The following is a 20,755-nucleotide window of genomic DNA, read 5'->3' as shown; positions in this document are numbered from 1 at the left end:
CACTCCTGGCAATCCTGTCGCTTTGTCAAAGCATACTGCCAAGGACGAGCTCTCTGCTATCAGCAAAGGCAAATGGAATGCCGATTTATCAAGCTATACCCATCTCAGTGCTCAAGACATTCACTCTGGCTTCTTGAACCGTCTGTATACCAGCCGTGACTATGAAGCTAGTTCGGTAAACTTGATGAAGGAGCGTTATGAGGTAACTACTATTTTTCTCTTTTGTCCAATTGCAGTTTATCAACTCCTAGTAGCCCCCAAGTGACGGTTTATGATACCAATCTAAACCGGGACTTTTGTCATAACTTAACTTTGCATATTTAGCCTCCAGGGACCGGATTACTTCTTTAAGATGAACCGATTCCTTAAAATTTGTCATACTGCTCTTTCACCGGTATAGCCCCCAAGGGCCGGTTTAACTTTATAAAGATGAATCGGGATTGTATAAGAATTCCCATACCAACAGTTTTTGAGCAAACACACATTAGCCCCCAAGTGCGAACATTAATACTTGTATTGTGCTTGGGACTTGTAGAAATTTCTGATAAGGAGCAAATATGCATTAGCCCCCAAGTATCAAGGGCATAACTTGTTATGTGCTTGGTACTTCAAATATGTACTATCAACTCATTATGTATCTGTCTCTTTATAGGCTGAACTGAGTAAGAAGGAAAGCCAAACCGCTGACCTGCAAGAGAACATCAAGTCCCAACAGGCCGAAACTTCCAAAGCAAAAGATGAGCTGACGAGCGCCTTAGCCACTATGGAAAAGCTAAAGGAGAGCTTCGCCAAGGAGCGGGCGGATTGGAACACAGAGAAATCCGCTTTGCAAAAAAGAGCTGAAGACGCAGAAGCAGCTCTCAAACCGGTGGTAGACGAGCTGACTGGTGTAAAACGGCAAGTACATGCTATGACCGTTGCTGTGTTTGGTAAGCATCCTTGCTTTATACTTTCAACATATCTTCCCATGTATTGCTGGTTTACTGACGTTTATAATGATGCAGGAACTCGTATTAGCCATCTGGGCTCTGACGTACAGAAGAAATTGAAAGCGGCCTATACTCTGATAGAGGAGTTGTATACCGGTGCGCAGCGGATCATCTGCACCGCTTCACACAATAAACCTCCTCCAACATTGATCAAGGACACCTTAGAAAGGCTATCCATGCTGCCTACCCGGGTTGAAGAACTAAAGAAAGCTACGGCAAGGGCCGGAGCTCTGACCGCTCTAACCCGGGCAAAGGCGCGGGTGCCTGATCTTGATCCGATGGACGTGGCTAAATACTTCCCAAGCTTAAAAGAAGACGGATCAGAATTTGGCCAGGAGGATCTCCGCGCCATAAACCGGGAAGTACGTCCACTGGCTTGTCAATTGGCTGAAGAAGCTGATCTCTCATACTATCAGGCAAGTTATGACGATAAGAACAGACGGGTTGCGGCGCCAATTCCAGAATCGCAAAATCTGATCCTTCCAATCCGTAAGCACACTTATGCCCCTGATATTGAACCGTCAACCCTTATAAGCGACGAAGCTATGTTCCAAGCTTTAACTGGGATCGACTAGACAACTGTTGACTTCCAGCCGCTGGGTAGAGACGAAGAAGATGAACCGGTGCAAGATGATCCGCAGCCGTCAGGTCAAGCTGATAAGCAATCACGATCCGGGGGCCAGTTTAGTCTTCCACTTGCTGCAATGCTTATTGAGAAACAATTATCCCTTTGGGCACTGAAACGCCTTGTAATAGGCTAGTTAAAACACTTGGTTTGTTATGCCTTCGTGCACATTTATCTGCGACGGATGCGTGTTAATCCACCATGCTTAAGATATGATGTTCATAATCCATAGCTATTTATTCAAGTTGTTCCTGTAGATAAGAAGCTTAAAGCGCCCTGGCGGTTTACCACCGGGCGGGTCATGATACCCAAATATATATATATATATAACCAAGGTTTATAACCAAGGTTGTAAAAGATAACCAAATATGGAAATATATGATACATGTGACCTTTAGGCATAGTGTTGGCTGACCAACTTTGTAATGAGGGTAATAACCCTAATCCGGAGTAAAAGTAACTCCTGTTATATGATGCCGGTTTACAATAAAACCGTTCCGAGTTGTGATAAACACCGGTTTATTCCATACTGGTGACTTTGAGTCAAAACCAGACCGGGCTGATAGTCTCCGGATTATAACTTGATCATGTACTGACAACTTGTAGTTGACAGCCTAACCGGGTTGATAAACACCGGTTTGAAAACATCACAAACCTTATCAAAAGAAATAGAAACTTAGCAAAAGGCAAATAAAACCATTGTAGTCGAGGCTTTTCACGGGCTGCTAGGCCCTAAATTCGACAGCAAAGAATCTCCAAACAACATTGTGAGCTATGCTCAGTGGGTGCCTATGTTTGAGTTGTTGTTTTACAACACTCTCTTTGGCCCCGGATTGATGTGGCTTTGAGCTGATCAAGAGGTGTGACTGTGGTTCGGATACGACCAAGCCCCCAAGTGATGCTGTGGCATTGCGCCGATCAAGAGGTGTAGCTATGGTTCGGGTACGACCAAGCCCCCAAGTGATGCTGTGGCATTGCGCCGATCAAGAGGCGTAGCTATGGTTCGGATACGACCAAGCCCCAAGTGATGCTGTGGCATTGCGCCGATCAAGAGGTGTAGCTATGGTTCGGATACGACCAAGCCCCCAAGTGATGATGTGGCATTGCACCGATCAAGAGGTGTAGCTATGGTTCAGATACGACCAAGCCCCCAAGTGATGCTGTGGCATTGCGCCGATCAAGAGGTGTAGCTATGGTTCGGATACGATCAAGCCCCCAAGTGATCTAATATGAAGCTTTGAGAAACTAAATCAAGGGGTAAACCGGACGCCGCTTTGTAAGCTCCATGTAACCACACATGATGTAAGAAAAACAACAGATACCCCGCTTTAGTTGAGGTTCCGGTTTATTATATTTATCATAATATATACAATGTCATAATATGGACATAAGCAGAGCCTATAGCTCAAGTATAGTAAGGCCGAAGATGAGCAATATTCCACGGCCGGTTGGTCTCCTCCTCCGATTTACGTGAGTCTTTGCGCTCTCGAACATCGATTAGGTAGTACGACCCTTTGTGTAGATTCTTGCTGACCACAAAGGGTCCTTCCCAAGGGGGGATAGCTTGTGCATATCCGTCTGATCCTGGATGAGCCGAAGCACCAAATCACCTTCTTGAAAGGTTCTGGTTCTAACCCGGCGGCTATGATAACGACGCAGAACTTGCTGATAAATCGCCGAATGGGCTGCCGCCATGTCACGTTCCTCATCTAACAGGTCAAGAGCTTCCTGCCGTGCCTTCTCGTTGTCAGCTTCAACATATGCTGCTACACGAGGCGAGTCATGACGGATGTCACTAGGAAGAACTGCTTCCGCTCCATAAACCATGAAGAATGGTGTGTATCTTGTCGATCTGTTGGGTGTGGTATTGATGCTCCACAACACAGAAGGTAACTCCTCAACCCAACAACCCGGCGTCCGTTGCAAAGGAACCATAAGCCGAGGTTTGATGCCTCTCAAGATCTCTTGATTGGCCCTCTCCGCTTGACCATTGGACTGGGGGTGAGCCACTGATGACACATCAAGCCGGATGTGCTCACGTTGACAGAACTCCTTCATGGCACCCTTTGACAGATTGGTACCATTGTCTGTTATAATGCTGTGTGGAAAGACAAACCGGAAGATCACCTTTTTGATGAATTGAACAGCCGTGGCTGCGTCGCACTTACTAACTGGCTCTGCCTCCACCCACTTCGTGAACTTATCAACCGCCACCAAAAGGTGGGTCTTCTTGTCCTTGGACCTCTTGAAAGGCCCAACCATATCCAGCCCCCAAGTTGCAAACGGTCAGGTGATTGGAATCATCATCAATTCTTGAGCTGGTACATGAGCGCACCTTGAGAATTTCTGACAGCCATCACATCTTTTGACCAAGTCCTCGGCATCAGCATGAGCTGTCAACCAATAGAAACCGTGACGAAACGCCTTGGCCACCAAAGATTTTGAAACGGTGTGGTGACCACAATCTCCTTTGTGGATCTCATGCAAAATTTCACGGCCTTCCTCAGGAGACACACAGCGTTGAAACGCCCCTGTCACACTGCAATGATGTAACACTCCATTGATAATAGTCATGGACTTGGACCGCCGGGTTATTTGCCTAGCCAAAGTTTCATCCTCTGGTAACTCGCCCCGTTTCATATACGCCAGATATGGAACCGTCCAATCCGGGATAACATGAAGAGCCGCCACCAACTGAGCCTCCGGATCAGGAATTGCCAAATCCTCTTCACCAGGGAGCTTGACAGACGGATTATGCAAAACATCCAGGAAGACATTAGGTGGAACCGGTTTACGTTGGGAACCTAGGCGGCTTAAAGCGTCCGCCGCTTCATTATTCCGCCGGTCCACATGATCCACCTAGTAACCTATAAAATGACCTGCAACAATATCCACCTCACGACGATATGCTGCCATTAGTGGGTCCTTGGAATCCCAAGTGTCGAACACTTGTTGAGCCACCAGATCCGAGTCACGGAAGCACTTAACTCGGCTTAGGTTCATCTCCTTAGCCATCCGAAGACCATGGAGTAAAGCCCCATATTCAGCTGCATTGTTAATGCAAGGGAACATTAAACGGAGAACATAACAAAACTTATCACCTCGTGGGGAAGTTAATACGACTCCAACCCCCGAGCCCTCCAATTGCCTGGACCCATCAAAATGAATAGTCCAATAAGTGTGATCCGGCTTCTCCTCTGGCGCTTGTAATTCTGTCCAATCATTGATGAAATCCACAAGTGCCTGAGATTTGATCGCTGTTTGGGGTATGTATTTCAACCCGTGAGGCCCGAGCTCGATAGCCCACTTAGCAATCCGACCAGTTGCTTCCCGATTCTGGATTATATCCCCCAAAGGAGCAGAGCTGACCACCCTGATGGGATGACCTTGGAAATACTGCTTAAGCTTCCGGCTTGCCATGAAAACCCCATACACCAATTTTTGCCAATGCGGGTACCTCTGCTTGGACTCAATAAGTACCTCACTGATATAGTAAACCGGCCGCTGAAACGGATATTCCTTTCCTGCCTCCTTGCGCTCCACCACAATAGCCACACTGACAGCCCGAGCATTAGCTGCCACATATAGCAACAATGGTTCTCTGTCCACTGGAGCAGCGAGAATCGGCGGATTAGCCAACTACCGCTTTAAGTCCTCAAATGCTTCATTAGCGGCGTCACTCCAGACGAAGTTATCCGTTTTCTTTAGCATCTGATATAAAGGGATGGCCTTCTCGCCAAGGCGACTAACAAACCAGCTCAACGCGGCAATCCAGCCTGCCAGGCGTTGAACATCATTGATACACTTCGGTTTAGCCAAGGAGGTGATGGCTTTGATCTTTTCCGGATTAGCTTCAATGCCCCTGTTAGACACCAAAAAGCCCAAGAGCTTGCCTGCAGGTACACCAAAGACACACTTGGCCGGATTAAGCATCATTTTATAAACCCGCAGGTTATCAAAGGTTTCCTTCAAGTCATCAATCAATGTCTCCTTCTTCCTTGAATTTACCACAATATCATCCACATAGGCGTTAACATTGCGGCTGATCTGTTTATGCAGACAATTCTGCACAATCCGTTGATAAGTCGCCTGGGCACTCTTGAGCCCAAAGGGCATGGACACATAGCATAAGGCTCCAAAGGGAGTTATGAAGGTTGTCTTCTCCTGGTCCTTAACTGCCATTTTGATATGATGATAACCAGAATATGCATCCAAAAAGCTTAAACGCTCGCAACCCGCCGTAGCATCAATAATTTGATCAATACGGGGAAGGGCAAAAGGATCTGCTGGACAAGCTTTGTTGAGATCTGTGTAGTCCACACACATACGCCAAGTGCCATTCTTCTTAAGGACCAGCACTGGATTAGCCAACCACTCAGGATGGAATACTTCAATGATAAATCCAGCCGCCAAGAGCCTGGCTACTTCTTCTCCAATAGCTTTGCGTCTTTCTTCATTGAACCGGCGGAGAAACTGTTTGACCGGTTTATACTTGGGATCAACATTGCGAGTGTGCTCAGCGAGTTCTCTCGGTACACCTGGCATATCAGAAGGCTTCCAAGCAAAGATGTCCCGATTCTCATGGATGAACTCGATGAGCGCGCTTTCCTATTTGGGATCCAAGTTAGCGCTGATGCTAAACTGCTTGGACGAATCGCCAGGCACGAAGTCAACAAGCTTAGTCTCATCAGCCGATTTAAACTTCAGGGCCGGATCATGCTCTGTAGTTGGTTTCTTCAATGAAGTCATATCTGCCGGATCAACATTGTCCTTGTAAAACTTCAACTCTTCTGTTGCACAAATCGACTCAGCATAAGCCGCATCACCTTCTTCACACTCCAGAGCAATCTCGCGGCTCCCATGCACGGTTATAGTTCCCTTGTGACCCGGCATCTTGAGCTGCAAATAGACATAACAAGGCCGTGCCATAAACTTAGCATAAGCTGGCCGTCCAAATAGGGCATGATACGGGCTGCTGATTTTCACCACTTCAAAGGTCAAGGTTTCTGATCTCGAGTCATGCTCATCTCCAAAAGCCACCTCCAGAGCTATCTTACCAACAGGATATGCCGACTTACCAGGCACCACACCATGGGACACCCTATTGGATAGTTTAAGATTTTTATCTATTAACCCCATGCGATGGAAAGTTTCATAATAAAGGATATTGATACTACTCCCTCCATCCAAGAGTACCTTAGTGAACTTATAACCTCCCACCTGAGGTTCCACCACTAGAGCCAGATGACCCGGATTGTCAACCCGGGGTGGATGATCTTCTCTACTCCACACAATTGGCTGCTCAGACCAGCGCAAATAATGGGGCACCACCGGTTCAACAGCATTCACCGCCCTTTTATGGAGCTTCTGATCGCGCTTGTCCAAGCTAGTGGTGAAGACATGATACTGTCCGCTATTCAACTGCTTCGGGTTGCTCTGGTAGCCCGACTGCTGCAGCTGCTGCTGATTGCCCTGATGATTATAGTCACCTTGGTTACCCTGATTACTTTGGTTGTTATGTCCACCATGATTACTGTGGAAGCATGAACCGGAATTTCCTCCACCATAACCCGGCCCATGAGAGTCGGGCCCGAACCGCCTCCTGGTCCATGATCATACCGGAAAGAATCAGAATTTTTGAACTCTTGCATGATGTAACAATCTTTCCAGAGGTGCGTGGACGGGTCCTCCTTCGTCCCATGCTTTGGACATGGCTGATTCAACAGATAAGACAAACGGTCCGGATTAGGACTTGGCCTTCCACCGCGCTCGGGCGGTTTACCCTTACGTCGCTGGCCCTTGTCGTGTGTATTAGTATTAGCCACAAAGTCTAAACCGTGGTCCCCCTTACGCTTGCCGCCGTTTCCATGACCCGCCGGGTTGTGGTGCTGCCCCTTGGCGTTGCCGCTCTTTTTTCCCTTCCCTGTATTATCATCGTCAGACTCGGGATCCTTGGTACTATCAGAGTCGGCATACTTCACCAGTGCAGCCATGAGGGTTCCCATGTCATTACAATGATGTTTGAGCCGTCCCAACTTCAACTTCAGGGGTTCAAACCGGCAATTGCCTTCCAATGTTAAAACTGCGGTGTCAGCATTGATGCGGTCCGATGAATGCAAAATCTCCGAAACCCGGCGCACCCAATGGGTTGTTGACTCTCCTTCCTCCTGGACACATGCAGCTAAGTCCACAACTGACATGGGCTGCTTGCATGTATCCTTGAAATTCTGAATAAACCGGGCTCTCAACTCGGCCCATGACCTGATAGAATTAGCCGGTAAGCTCTTTAACCAAGTGCGGGCTGTCCTTTCTAGCATCATGGTGAAGTATTTCGCACATGCCGCATCCTCCACATCCAGCATCTCCATGGTCATCTCATAGCTTTCGACCCATGTTTTAGGGGATAAATCGGCGGTGTAATTCGGCACCTTGCGTGGGCCCTTGAAATCCTTGGGCAGGCGCACATTGCGCAACGCTGGGACGAGACACGGTACTCCCAAAGAACTAGAGGTAACTCCTGGTTCCACCGATGTGGTTGGACGAACCGGAGTAAGCTGACGGGCTTCATGATGCGCCGCTAACTCGGCCTATCTGCGTGCCCGAGCCCGGTCCACCACCTCCTGAGCATCACCAGCACCACCCGCCGGGTTATTGCCACGGGGCGGATCACGGTTCCGCGCATTTCTTGACACTACCGGTTCATCCATACGCCTGCTGTAACTCCGGCTTGGACGGGGAGTGGAATGAATCTGATCGCGACTATATGAATAAGCCTCCTGTTGAACCAAGGCTGTCTGAAGAAGCTCCTTAACCCGACGCGTCTCGACCGCCGCCGGAGAATCGCCTTCGATCGGGATGGCCGCCGACCATGAAGCGGCAGCGACAATGTTGTCCATCGGGTTAGAGTAATGACCCGGCGGCGTGGGGACATGCGGTGCTACAATGTTGTTCTGACGAGGCGGATCCGCCAAACGTGGCTGAACCGGCGCCCCTGCTGCAGGTGCCTCCGCCCGGTTTACCACCGGCGGATTACTGGTCCCTGCTCCTGGGGCGTTAAAGAGATTTCTAGCGTCATAAACCGGCGGTAGGCGAGATCGGTGCCTCCTCTTCAGTACTTTGTTCGACGCACTCTGATCCAGCATAATCCAGTAAGCTTGTGCATCCAAAGCGGCCCGCTCCACAGCTATCCTGGTATCCTCAGCTGCTAAGTCGGCTTTGGCCTGGGTGATCTGATCTTTCACTTTCGCGATTTTCCCATTGTGTGCATCCTGATCCGCCAGGTTAACCTCCGCCATCAGCGTTGCCAACGCATCAAACAAATCAGATAGAACCTGAGCTGGCGGTCGCACAGGGCCTCCTGCCCCGGCCGCTGCCGCCGCTGCCGATCCAGAAATCATCGCCGCTGCGGTCGAAGAGTGGAGCGTCGGTTGCGTGCCGGCCATGAAGATCGCAACCCAGTTTGGCAGATCAAAGGGGTCCGGAATACTGTCGCCATCGGAACAGCCCCCAATCCGGCCATCTTGTAACTGATATAACGACTCGGTCTCTCCGGTCGATGACTCGTCACCGGAATAAACGACGATCTCACCACCAGATTCCGATCTATGCTCAGATTCCCCTCCATGGATAACTCCCACGAAGGCATGCTTCATGACAGGCTTGACCCGGGCAGATCTCGCACGCTGAGCCGTTTCGATGAGGTCGGTGCAGATGTCCGGCTCAGGGCCCGGTTCGCCGATCTTGCCAATGAAAACGTGTATGCCACCAAAGGGGACCCAGTACCCGTACTCGATTGAGCCGGCCTCGGGGCCCCAGCCTGCATCGTCGATGGAGAGCTTGCCGCGATGACTCTTGGTCATCCGGCCCACAGCGTAACCCTTGAGTCCTTCGAAGTTGCCCTCCAAGAACTTCAAACCATCGTGCGATAGCCCCACGGTGGGCGCCAACTGTCGTGGTTTTGTCACGGCAGATGTCCTAGAGAAAGGACTTAGTCGTGGAGCCATCGCTACGGGTTAGCTTAAAGGGTTAAAGCGTACAAGGGACGCAAGAGAGTTTTATACTAGTTTGGCCCCTTACGATGAAGGTAAAAGCCTATGTCTAGTTGTGATGGAATTGATGGTGTTTCGATGACCAGGGAGCGAATACGCTTTGCCTGAGTCTCGAGTTGTTGTCTGTTGTCCTTGAACCGCCACCGGGTCGTCCCCTTATATACATGGGTTGACGCCCGTCGGTTTATAGAATCCTGAGGCTGGCTCATAATCGTGTCCGGCTCAGGCTCTGCTACTTCTATCTTACAACACAAGTTTACATATCAATGCCGGTTTATGTCTACATGCCTTAAACCGGCTTTGGGCCCTGGGCCTTCATAAAGCGTCACCGTCTGTCTTCATGGACTTCAGATACAGATGAACTACTTATGGGGTTAACTCGGCCTCTCCTGGCCGGTTTACGCCCAGTGGTAATATCCCCAACAGGAACTATAACAGTGCATGGGAGCCGCAAGATTGCTTCGGAGTGTGAAGAAGGTGATGCGGCTTATGCTGAGTCGGTTTCTGCAATAGAAGAGTTGAAGTTTTACAAAGACAATGTTGATCTGGCAGATATGACATCATTGAAGAAACCAACTACAGAGCATGATCCGGCCCTGAAGTTTAAATCGGCTGATGAGACAAAGCTTGTTGATTTCATGCCTGGCGATTCATCCAAGCAGTTTACCATCAACGCTAACTTGGATCCGAAATAGGAAAGCGCGCTCATCGAGTTCATCCATGAGAATCGGGACATCTTTGCGAGGAAGCCTTCTGACATGCCAGGTGTACCGAGAGAACTCGCTGAGCACACTCTCAATGTTGATCCCAAGTATAAACCAGCCAAGCAATTTCTTCGCCGGTTCAATGAGGAAAGACGCAAGGCTATTGGAGAAGAAGTTGCCAGGCTCTTGGCGGCTGGGTTTATCATCGAAGTGTTTCATCCTGAGTGGTTGGCTAATCCGGTGCTAGTACTTAAGAAGAATGGCACTTGGCGTATGTGTGTGGACTATATAGATCTCAACAAGGCTTGCCCAGCAGATCCTTTTGCCCTCCCGCGTATTGATCAAATCATTGATGCTACGGTGGGTTGCGACTATTTGAGCTTTCTGGATGCATATTCTGGTTACCATCATATCAAAATGGCAGTTAAGGACCAAGAGAAGACAACCTTCATAACTCCCTTTGGAGCCTTCTGCTATGTATCTATGCCCTTTGGGCTCAAGAGTGCCCAGGCGACTTATCAGCGGTGTGTGCAGAATTGTCTTCATGATCAGATCGGCCGCAATGTTCATGCATATGTAGACGATATTGTGGTGAAATCAAGGAAGGAGGAGACATTAATTGATGACTCTAAGGAGACCTTTGATAACCTCCGGGTTTATAAAATGATGCTTAATCCGGCCAAGTGTGTTTTTGGTGTACCGGCAGGCAAGCTCTTGGGCTTTTTGGTGTCTAACAGGGGCATTGAAGCTAATCTGGAAAAGATCAAAGCCATTACTTCTCTGGCTAAACCAAAGTGTATTAATGATGTTTAACGCCTGGCAGGCCGGATTGCCGCGTTGAGCCGGTTTATCAGTCGCCTCGGTGAGAAGGCCATCCCTTTATATCAGATGCTGAAGAAAACGGATAACTTCGTCTGGAGTGACGCCGCTAATGAAGCATTTGAGGACTTAAAGCGGCAGCTGGCTAATCCGCTAGTTCTCGCTGCTCTGGTTGACAAAGAACCTTTGTTGCTATATGTGGCAGCTAACGCCAGGGCTGTTAGCATGGCTATTGTGGTGGAGCGCAAGGAGGCCGGAAAAGAGTATCTGGTTCAACGGCCGGTTTACTATATCAGTGAGGTACTTATTGAGTCCAAGCAAAGGTACCCGTATTGGCAGAAGCTGGTGTATGGAGTTTTCATGGCAAGCCGGAAGCGTAAGCAATATTTCCAAGGTCATCCCATCACTGCGGTCAGTTCTGCTCCTTTGGGGGATATAATCCAAAACAGGGAAGCAACTGGCCGGATTGGTAAGTGGGCTATTGAGCTTGGGCCTCACGAATTAAACTATATGCCTAGGACGGTGATCAAATCTCAGGCCCTTGTGGATTTCATTAATGATTGGACAGAACTACAGGCGGCAGAAGAGAAGCCGGATCATACTTATTTGACTATTCACTTTGATGGGTCCAGACAATTGGAGGGCTCGGGGGCTGGAGTCGTATTAACTTCCCCACGAGGTGATAAGTTTTGTTATGTTCTCCGTTTAATGTTCCCTTGCACTAACAATGCAGCTGAATATGAGGCTTTACTCCATGGTCTTCGGATGGCTAAAGAGATGAATCTCAGCCGAGTTAAGTGCTTTGGTGATTCGGACCTGGTGGCTCAACAAGTGTCCGGCACTTGGGACTCCAAGGACCCACTCATGGCAGCATATCGTCGTGATGTGCATATTGTTGCAGGTCACTTCAAAGGTTATCAGGTGGATCATGTGGACCGGCGGAAGAATGAAGCGGCGGATGCCTTAAGCCGTTTGGGTTGCCAACGTAAACCGGTTCCACCTAATGTCTTCCTGGATGTGCTGCATAATCCGTCCATCAAGCTCCCTGGTGAAGAGGATTTGGCTGTTCCTGATCCGGAGGCTCAGTTGGTGGCGGCTCTTCATGTTATTCCAGATTAGACAGTTCCATATTTGGTGTATATGAACCGGAGCGAGTTACCAGAGGATGAAACTTCGGCAAGGCAGATAATCCGGCGGTCCAAGTCCATGACTATTATCAATGGAGAGTTACATCATTGCAGTGTGACAGGGGCATTTCAACGCTCGGTATCTCCTGAAGAAGGCCGTGAAATTTTGCGTGAGATCCACGAAGGAGATTGTGGTCACCACGCCGGTTCAAAGTCTCTGGTAGCCAAGGCGTTTCGTCACGGTTTCTATTGGTTGACAGCTCATGCTGATGCCGAGGACTTGGTCAAAAGATGTGATGGCTGTAAAAAATTCTCAACGCGAGCTCATGTACCGGCTCAAGAATTGAGGATGATTCCAATCACCTGGCCGTTTGCGACTTGGGGCTGGATGTGGTTGGGCCCTTTAAGAGATCCAAGGACAAGAAGACCCACCTTTTGGTGGCGGTTGATAAATTCACCAAGTGGGAGGAGGCAGAGCCAGTCAGTAAGTGTGATGCAGCTACGGTGGTTCAATTCATCAAGAAGGTGATCTTCCGGTTTGGCTTTCCACACAACATCATAACTGATAATGGTACCAATTTATCCAAAGGTGCTATGAAGGAGTTCTGTCAACGTGAGCACATCCGGCTTGATGTGTCGTCAGTGGCTCACCCCCAGTCCAATGGTCAAGCGGAGAGGGCCAACCAAGAGATCTTGAGAGGCATCAAACCCCGGCTTATGGTTCCTTTGCAACGGACGCCGGGTTGTTGGGTTGAGGAGTTACCTTCTATGCTATGGAGCATCAATACCACACCCAACAAATCGACAGGGTACACACCGTTTTTCATGGTATATGGAGCGGAGGCGGTGCTCCCAAGTGATATCCGTCATGATTCACCTCGTGTGGCGGCTTATGTTGAAACTGGCAATGAGAAGGCACGGCAGGAAGCGCTTGACCTGTTAGATGAGGAACGTGACATGGCAGCAGCCAGTTCGGCAATTTATCAGCAAGATCTACGTCGCTATCACATCCGCCGGGTTAGAACCAGAACCTTTCAAGAAGGCGATTTGGTGCTCTGACTCATCCAGGATCAGACAGATATGCACAAGTTATCCCCACCTTGGGAAGGACCTTTTGTGGTCAGCAAGAATCTGCACAACGGGTCATATTACCTTATAGAAGTTCGAGAGCGCAAAGACTCACGTAAATCGGAGGAGGAGACCCACCGGCCGTGGAATATTGCTCATCTTCGGCCCTACTATACTTGAGCCATACGCTCTGCTTATGTACATATTATGACAATGTATATATTATGATCAATATAATAAACCGGAACCTCAGCGATAGGGGGGTATATGTTGTTTTTCTTACATCATGTGTGGTTACATGGAGCTTCTGTTTATAAAGCAGTGTCCGGTTTACCCCTTGATTCAACTTATCAAAGCTTTATACAACATCACTTGGGGGCTTGGTCGTATCCGAACCATAGTCACACCTCTTGATCGGCTTAAAGCCAAATCAATCCGGGGCCAAAGAGAGTGTTGCAAAACAACAACTCAAACATAGGCACCGGCTGAGCATAGCTCAAAATGTTACATGGGGATTCTTTGCTGTCGAAATGAACAAAGAATCTACACTTGTAATAGGCTATCAAGCCATTGCATGGAAGCCTGGTGTATACACCTAAAACCCTGGGTTAGCCTGCCTCTTTAAGTAAGTCACTCCGCCCAGGTAAACCTGGTATGACCCATCGAACTTTGACAAGTTACTCTAATAAGACCCTGAACTTGTCAAGTTAAAATGATGATTGGTTAAGGATTGAGGACCATCTTAAAAGGCTTTGTAAAATGGTTTAACTCAGTGGCCTGGCAGCCCATGAAAAGCCTCGAATTTGGGGCCTGGCAGCCCGTGGAAAGCCTTGACTACAGGGTTTCATTTGCTTTTATTTGCTAAGTTTTTCTCCTAGGATAAGATTTCTACTGTTTTGATAAACCGACATTCGTTCACCCGGTTTCACTTTCAACTACAAGTTGTTAGTACATGATCAGTTATAATCCGGAGACTCCGATCTGGTTTCGACTCAAAGTCACCAGTATTGAATAAACCGGTGTTTATCACAACCCGGAACGGTTTTATTGTAAACCGGCATAATATAACAGGAGTTACTCATACTCCGGATTAGGGTTGTTACCCTAACTACAAAGTTGGTCAGCCAACATCATGACTCAAGGTCACAGGTATCACATATTTCCATATTTGGTTATCTTTTTACATCCTTCGTTATCAACCCTGGTTATATATATATATATACACACACACACACACACACATATATATATATATATATATATATGGGCATTATGACCCGCCCGGTGGTAAACCGCCAGGGCGCTTTAAGCTTCTTATCTGCAGGGATAGCTTGAATACATAGCCATGGATTATGAACGTCATATCTTAAGCATGGCGGATTAGCAAGCATCAGTCGCAGATAAATATGCACGAAGGCATAATAGACCAAGTGATTTAACTAGCCTATTACAAAGCTTTTCAGTGCCCAAAAGGATCATTGTTTCTCAAATAAGTGTTGCAGCACGTGGAAGACTAAACCGGCTTCCGGATTATGGTTGGTCACCAGCTTGACCTGATGGCTACAGATCATCTTGCACCAGTTCATCCTCTTCGTCTCTAACCAGCAGCTGGAATTCAACAGTTGTCCAGTCGATCCCAGTTAATGCTTGGAACACAGCTTCGTCGCTTATAAGGGTGGACGGTTCAATGTCAGGGCATAAGTGTGCTTACGGATTGGAGGGATCAGGTTTTGAGCCTCAGGAGTCGGTGCAGCAACCCGTTTGTTGTTGGTGTCGTAACTCGCCTGGTAAAATGAAAGATCAGCCTCTTCAGCGAGTTGACAAGCCAGTGGACACACTTCCCGTTTTATGGCGCGGAGATCTTCATTGACAAATTCTGATCCGTCCTCTTTTAAGCTTGGGTAGCCTTTAGCCACGTCTACCGGGTCAAGATCAGGCACCCATGCTTTTTCCCGGGTTAGTGCAGTCAGAGCGCCAGCCCTTGCAGCAGATCTCTTTAGCTCTTCAACCCCGGGCAGGCAGCATAGATAGCCTGTCTAAAGTATCCTTGATTAACGTCGGGGGGGGGGCTTATTGTGAGAAGCGGTGTAGATAATTCGTTGAGCGCCGGTGTACAATTGCTCTATCAGCATGTAGGTAGCCTTCAGCTTCTTCTGTACATCAGAGCCCAGATGACTAATGAGAGTTCCTGCATCATTATAAACGTCAGTAAAACGGCAACACATGGGAAGATATGTTGAAAGTATAAGGAAAAGATGTTTACCGAGCACAGCAGCAGTCATGGCATGAATCTGCCGCTTTACGCCAGTCAGTTCATCTACCACCGGTTTAAGAGCTGCTTCTACGTCTTTGGCCTTTTTTCGCAAAGCGGATTTTTCTGTCTCCCAATCTGCCCGCTCCTTGTTGAAGCTCTCTTTCAGTTTCTCCATAGCGTCTAAAGCACTGGTCAACTCTTCCTTGGCCTTGGAAGTTTCGGCTTGCTGGGACTTGATGTTCTCTTGCAGATCAGCGGTTTGGCTTTCCTTCTTACTCAGCTTAGCCTATAAAGAGACAGATGTATAATGAGTTGACAGTACATATTTGAAGTACCAAGCACATAACAAGTTATGCCCTTGATACTTGGGGGCTAATGCATATTTGCTCCTTATCAGAAATTTCTACAAGTCCCAAGCACAATACAAGTATTAATCTTGGCACTTGGGGGCTAATGTGTGTTTGCTCATAATTGCTGATATGGGAATTCTTCTACAGTCCCGTTCATCTTTATAAAGTTAAACCAGCCCTTGGGGGCTATGCCAGTGAAAGATCAATATTGCAATTTTAAAGGACCGGTTCATCTTAAAGACGGTAATCTGGTCCCTGGAGGCTAAGCATGCAAAGTTAAGTTATTGCTAAGTCCCGATTTGGATTGCAATCATAAACCGTCACTTGGGGCTACTGGAGTTGATATTTGAAATTGGACATAAGAGAAATAGTGGTGTGGTTACCTCATATCGCTCCTTCATTAGATTTACTAAACTGGCTTCATAATCACGACTGGTGTACAAACGGTTCAAGAAGCCAGAGTGAATGTCTTGGGCGCTGAGATGGGTGTAGCTGGACAAATCGGTCCTCCATTTGCCTTTGCCCGTAGCAGAAAGCTCGTCCTTGGCGCTATGTTTGGACAAAGCGACTCGGTTGCCAGGACCGGTGTGGCCGATGCCAGTGACTACAACATCATCCTCTTTATCTTCAGCGTCCTTCACGGGAGTTGGCGGATTGTCAGTCTCCTTAGCTGGGCTGGCCGGTTTATCATCAGGTCGGGCCGGGCTGGACGGATTTTCAGCATGGCTTGTGGTGTCAATTTCTACTTGTTCAGTAAACAAGTCCTGGTCTTGAGGCGGCGGATCATTGAGCATGGCATCAGCATCGGTTTCTTCTGGATCTGAGTTTTTTCCGGTTCAACAACCGTATTATCGTCAGCCGGTTTATTCAATCGAGCCTTCTTGCTAGGCCTCGGCTTGGCACTGAAAAAATAAACATGAAGATCAGTACAGTATACAAAAATAATACATCAAGGATAAAAGCAAGTACATAACTTACCCAGGAACTGTCTTGAGGGGCGGAAGCTTTGTGGCTGATAACTCGCCAGAAGATGAGTGGGAAGAGCCCTGATAATTTGAATCAGATGGATTAAGAGGCTGTCAGAAACAACCTGCCTTGGGGCAAGAAGTGTCAAGAGTATAAGAGACCTCTGATCGGCGTTTCCGAACCGGAGTGTTCGGTAAACCGGCGGAGGTAACTACCTGGCCGCTGTGCCGGGTCATGCGGCGAGCTTCGTGTTGCTGTGTCTTCAAAAGAAACTTTGGATCCAAGTAAGCAAGGGGGTGAGAAAATTTTACTTTCCGGTTTGCCCGACGGATTTTTGATGTTGGCAGAGGATCTGAATCAGAGGAAAGAATGATTACCTCTATGTCATCAGCTTGACTGCCTTCAGCGTCGTCCTGATAATTTTCATTGTCAATGAGGTGTACAAAAAATGAACCAAAAGAGTCAAGTTCTACCTCTGATTCCGGGTTACCCGCATCATCATCAGCATTTGGCTCGGAGGATGCAGTGGTCCTTTTCTTGGCAGGTTTCTTAACAACTTTGGTCTTCGGGCGAAGCGGCTTGGCCAGTTTGTCCTGTGGTTTTGCCGGTTTATCCTGTGGCGGCTTTTTATTCCAGAACGGATCATCACCCTGTCAAAAATAGACAAACTTTCAGAGAATATTTGGAAAGAAGCAACTTACGACAAAAAGGGTATATGGTTCTTACAGCTGGCGGTTTGTTAGCTGAATATTAATATGTCGTCGAGGATCAGTCAAACTTCCTATGTATTCACACATCAAACTGGGTCGCCGGCTTAAGGGCAGAATGCTCCAGCTTATCCAACAACGAGCAAAGTCAACACATGTTAAACCGTTCGCCATGAAGGCTCTAAGCTTTGACAGTTGTGGGGCATAGTTGGCCCTTTCTTTTGCCGTCAACCTCTGAGGAAAGGGATGTGTGTTGCTAAGGAGGTGAGGGCGGTAACCCAGCAAGGGGTTTTCATCAGTTGGAGATGTATCCTTGCAGTAAAACCAAGTTTGGTTCCACTCTTTGGGATGACTATGAAGCTTGGCATGAGGGAAAGTGACTTGCTTCCTTTTCTAAACCACCATTCCGCCCAATTCAGTATTGGGTCCATCTGTGAACTCTGTGCGGCGGTTTAAGTGAAAGAAATACCTAAACAGTTCAACTGTAGGTTCCTCTTGCAGGTAAGCCTCATAGAAGACTTGGAAGTGGCAGATGTTGGTCACAGGATTTGGACCGATGTCTTGAGGGTGAAGTTGAAAACTAGCCAACACATCTCGGAAGAATTTTGAACCGGGAGGGCTAAAGCCTCGACCCAGATGGTCAACAAAAACAACTACCTCCCCATCCTTGGGTGTAGGAGGATTCTCTGGGCCAGGGGCCCTCCAGTGGATGACATCTTTCTTGGCTAAAGCGCCAGTTGCGACGCATCTGTTTAACTGATCTTCCGTGACCCGGGAAGGAACCCAGTTGCATTCATAGACTTGCTTGGCCATTGCAATGAGAAGCTGAAACATGATTATTGCCGGTTTAAGATTCGCAGTGGACAATTATAAAGTGGTGCAAGGATGTATGCATATTGTTAAAACAGGGTTTGTTATTGGTAAACCGGAGTCTGACAATGGAGACAGTACAATGACGAATGTATTGGTGGTTCAACAGGGGACTAATGGTATCTACTGGGTCATCATTTTTCTCTGAGGTTAAACCGCCTAATCTGGTATTGAAGATATATGTCTAAAGGTGCGTAAGTGAAGGAAAAAACAAGTCTCACGGCGAGACATGGTAATTTCAGATCTACCGTGCGTTGGAAAATCAAAATATATTCTGACCTAGTTTCAAACGTTTGAAGAGTTCAGCAAGTTCAGATGAGTTTTATGCCCTAAAAAAGAAAAAAGGAGTTTAAACTGCAAAGGGCGCTGGAGAAATCAGATCTAACTAGCCATTGGTATTAATGTAGAGGAACAAGGAAGAACAGTTTCAAGAACTTTGAAGAACTATGAAGAACACCGAACCCTAATGGTGGATCTGGAGTGAGGAAAGGAGGAACTTACTAGTGCTGAGGAAGCAGCGGAGGATCGCCGCATTTCTCTGGTGCGGTCAGGCTGATGCAGCGGCCTTCATTGAGGCAGAGGCGAAGGACGACGGCGGCGGCAGAGCTTGAAGTTCGGTCGGCGCGAGGAAGAAGACGATGCGAAGAGGCACGAGGGGGAAAGTGAAAGGGACCCCTCAGCCTTATTTATAAGGTGAAGGGATAAAAGGCAGGCGCGAGAATCGAGGAGCCCGAAAAAATGGGATATGTGACAGCTCTGTTGCCTCGATTGTAAGAGGCCCATTAATGAAGGTGGGTTATACGCAGTTTTTAATAACAGATGACGTCATGGCGATTAATCATGGTTCTGGAAGGTGACGTCACGGCGGTCTATAATAACCCGGACCGCCTGTCTTATCTGTTGAACCAGCCTTGCCCAAAGCACGGAACAAAGGAGACACCGTCCACGCACCTCTGGAAGGATTGTTATATCATGTAGGAGTTCAAAAATTCTGATCTCTTTCGGTATGATCATGGACCGGGTGGCGGCTCAGGCCCCGGATCTCATGGGCCGGGTTATGGTGGAGGCAATTCCAGTTCAAGCTTCCATGGTAATCAGGGTGGACATAACAATCAAGGCAATCAGGGCAACCAAGGAGGTTATAATCATCAGGGCAATCAGCAGCAATAGCAGCAGTCGGGTTATCAGAGCAACCCAAAGTAGTTGAATAGTGGGCAGTATCATGTCTTCACCACTAGCTTGTGCAAGCGCGATCAGAAGCTTCATAAAAGGGCAGTAAACTCCGTTGAACCGGCGGTGCCCTGTTACTTGTGCTAGTCTGAGCAGCCAATCATGTGGAGTAGAGAGGATCATCCGCCCCAGGTTGACAATCCGGGTCATCTAGCATTGGTGGTGGCGCCTCAAGTGGGGGGTTATAAGTTCACTAAGGTACTCATGGATGGGGGGAGTAGTATCAATATCCTTTATTACGAAAATTTCCGTCGCATGGGGTTAACAGATAAAAATCTTAAACCGTCCAATACGGTGTTCCATGGTGTGGTGCCTGGTAAATCGGCATATCCTGTTGGTAAAATAGCTCTGGAGGTGGCTTTCGGAGATGAGCATGACTCGAGATCAGAAACATTGACCTTTGAAGTTGTGAAAATCAAAAGCCCATATCATGCCCTATTTGGACGGCCAGCTTATGCTAAGTTTATGGCACGGCCTTGTTATGTCTATCTGCAGCTCAAGATGCCGGGTCACAAGGGAACTATAACAGTGCATGGGAGCCGCAAGATCGCTTTGGAGTGTGAAGAAGGTGATGCGGCTTATGCTGAGTCGGTTTCTGCAACAGAAGAGTTAAAGTTTTACAAAGACAATGTTGATCCGGCAGATATGACTTCATTGAAGAAACCAACTACAGAGCATGATCCGGCCATAAAGTTTAAATCCGCTGATGAGACAAAGCTTGTTGATTTCGTGCCAGGCGATTCGTCCAAGAAGTTTACCATCAGCGCTAACTTGGATCCGAAATAGGAAAGCGCGCTCATCGAGTTCATCCGTGAGAATCGGGACATCTTTGCGTGGAAGCCTTCTGACATGCCAAGTGTACCGAGAGAACTCGTTGAGCACACTCTCAATGTTGATCCCAAGTATAAACCGGTCAAGCAATTTCTTCACCGGTTCAATGAAGAAAGACGCAAGGCTATTGGAGAAGAAGTTGCCAGGCTCTTGGCGGCTGGGTTTAT

Source organism: Aegilops tauschii, chromosome 2, assembly GCF_002575655.3.
Source record: "Aegilops tauschii subsp. strangulata cultivar AL8/78 chromosome 2, Aet v6.0, whole genome shotgun sequence".
In the NCBI taxonomy this organism is placed as follows: Eukaryota; Viridiplantae; Streptophyta; class Magnoliopsida; order Poales; family Poaceae; genus Aegilops; species Aegilops tauschii.
Note: the sequence above shows the minus strand (reverse complement) of the source record.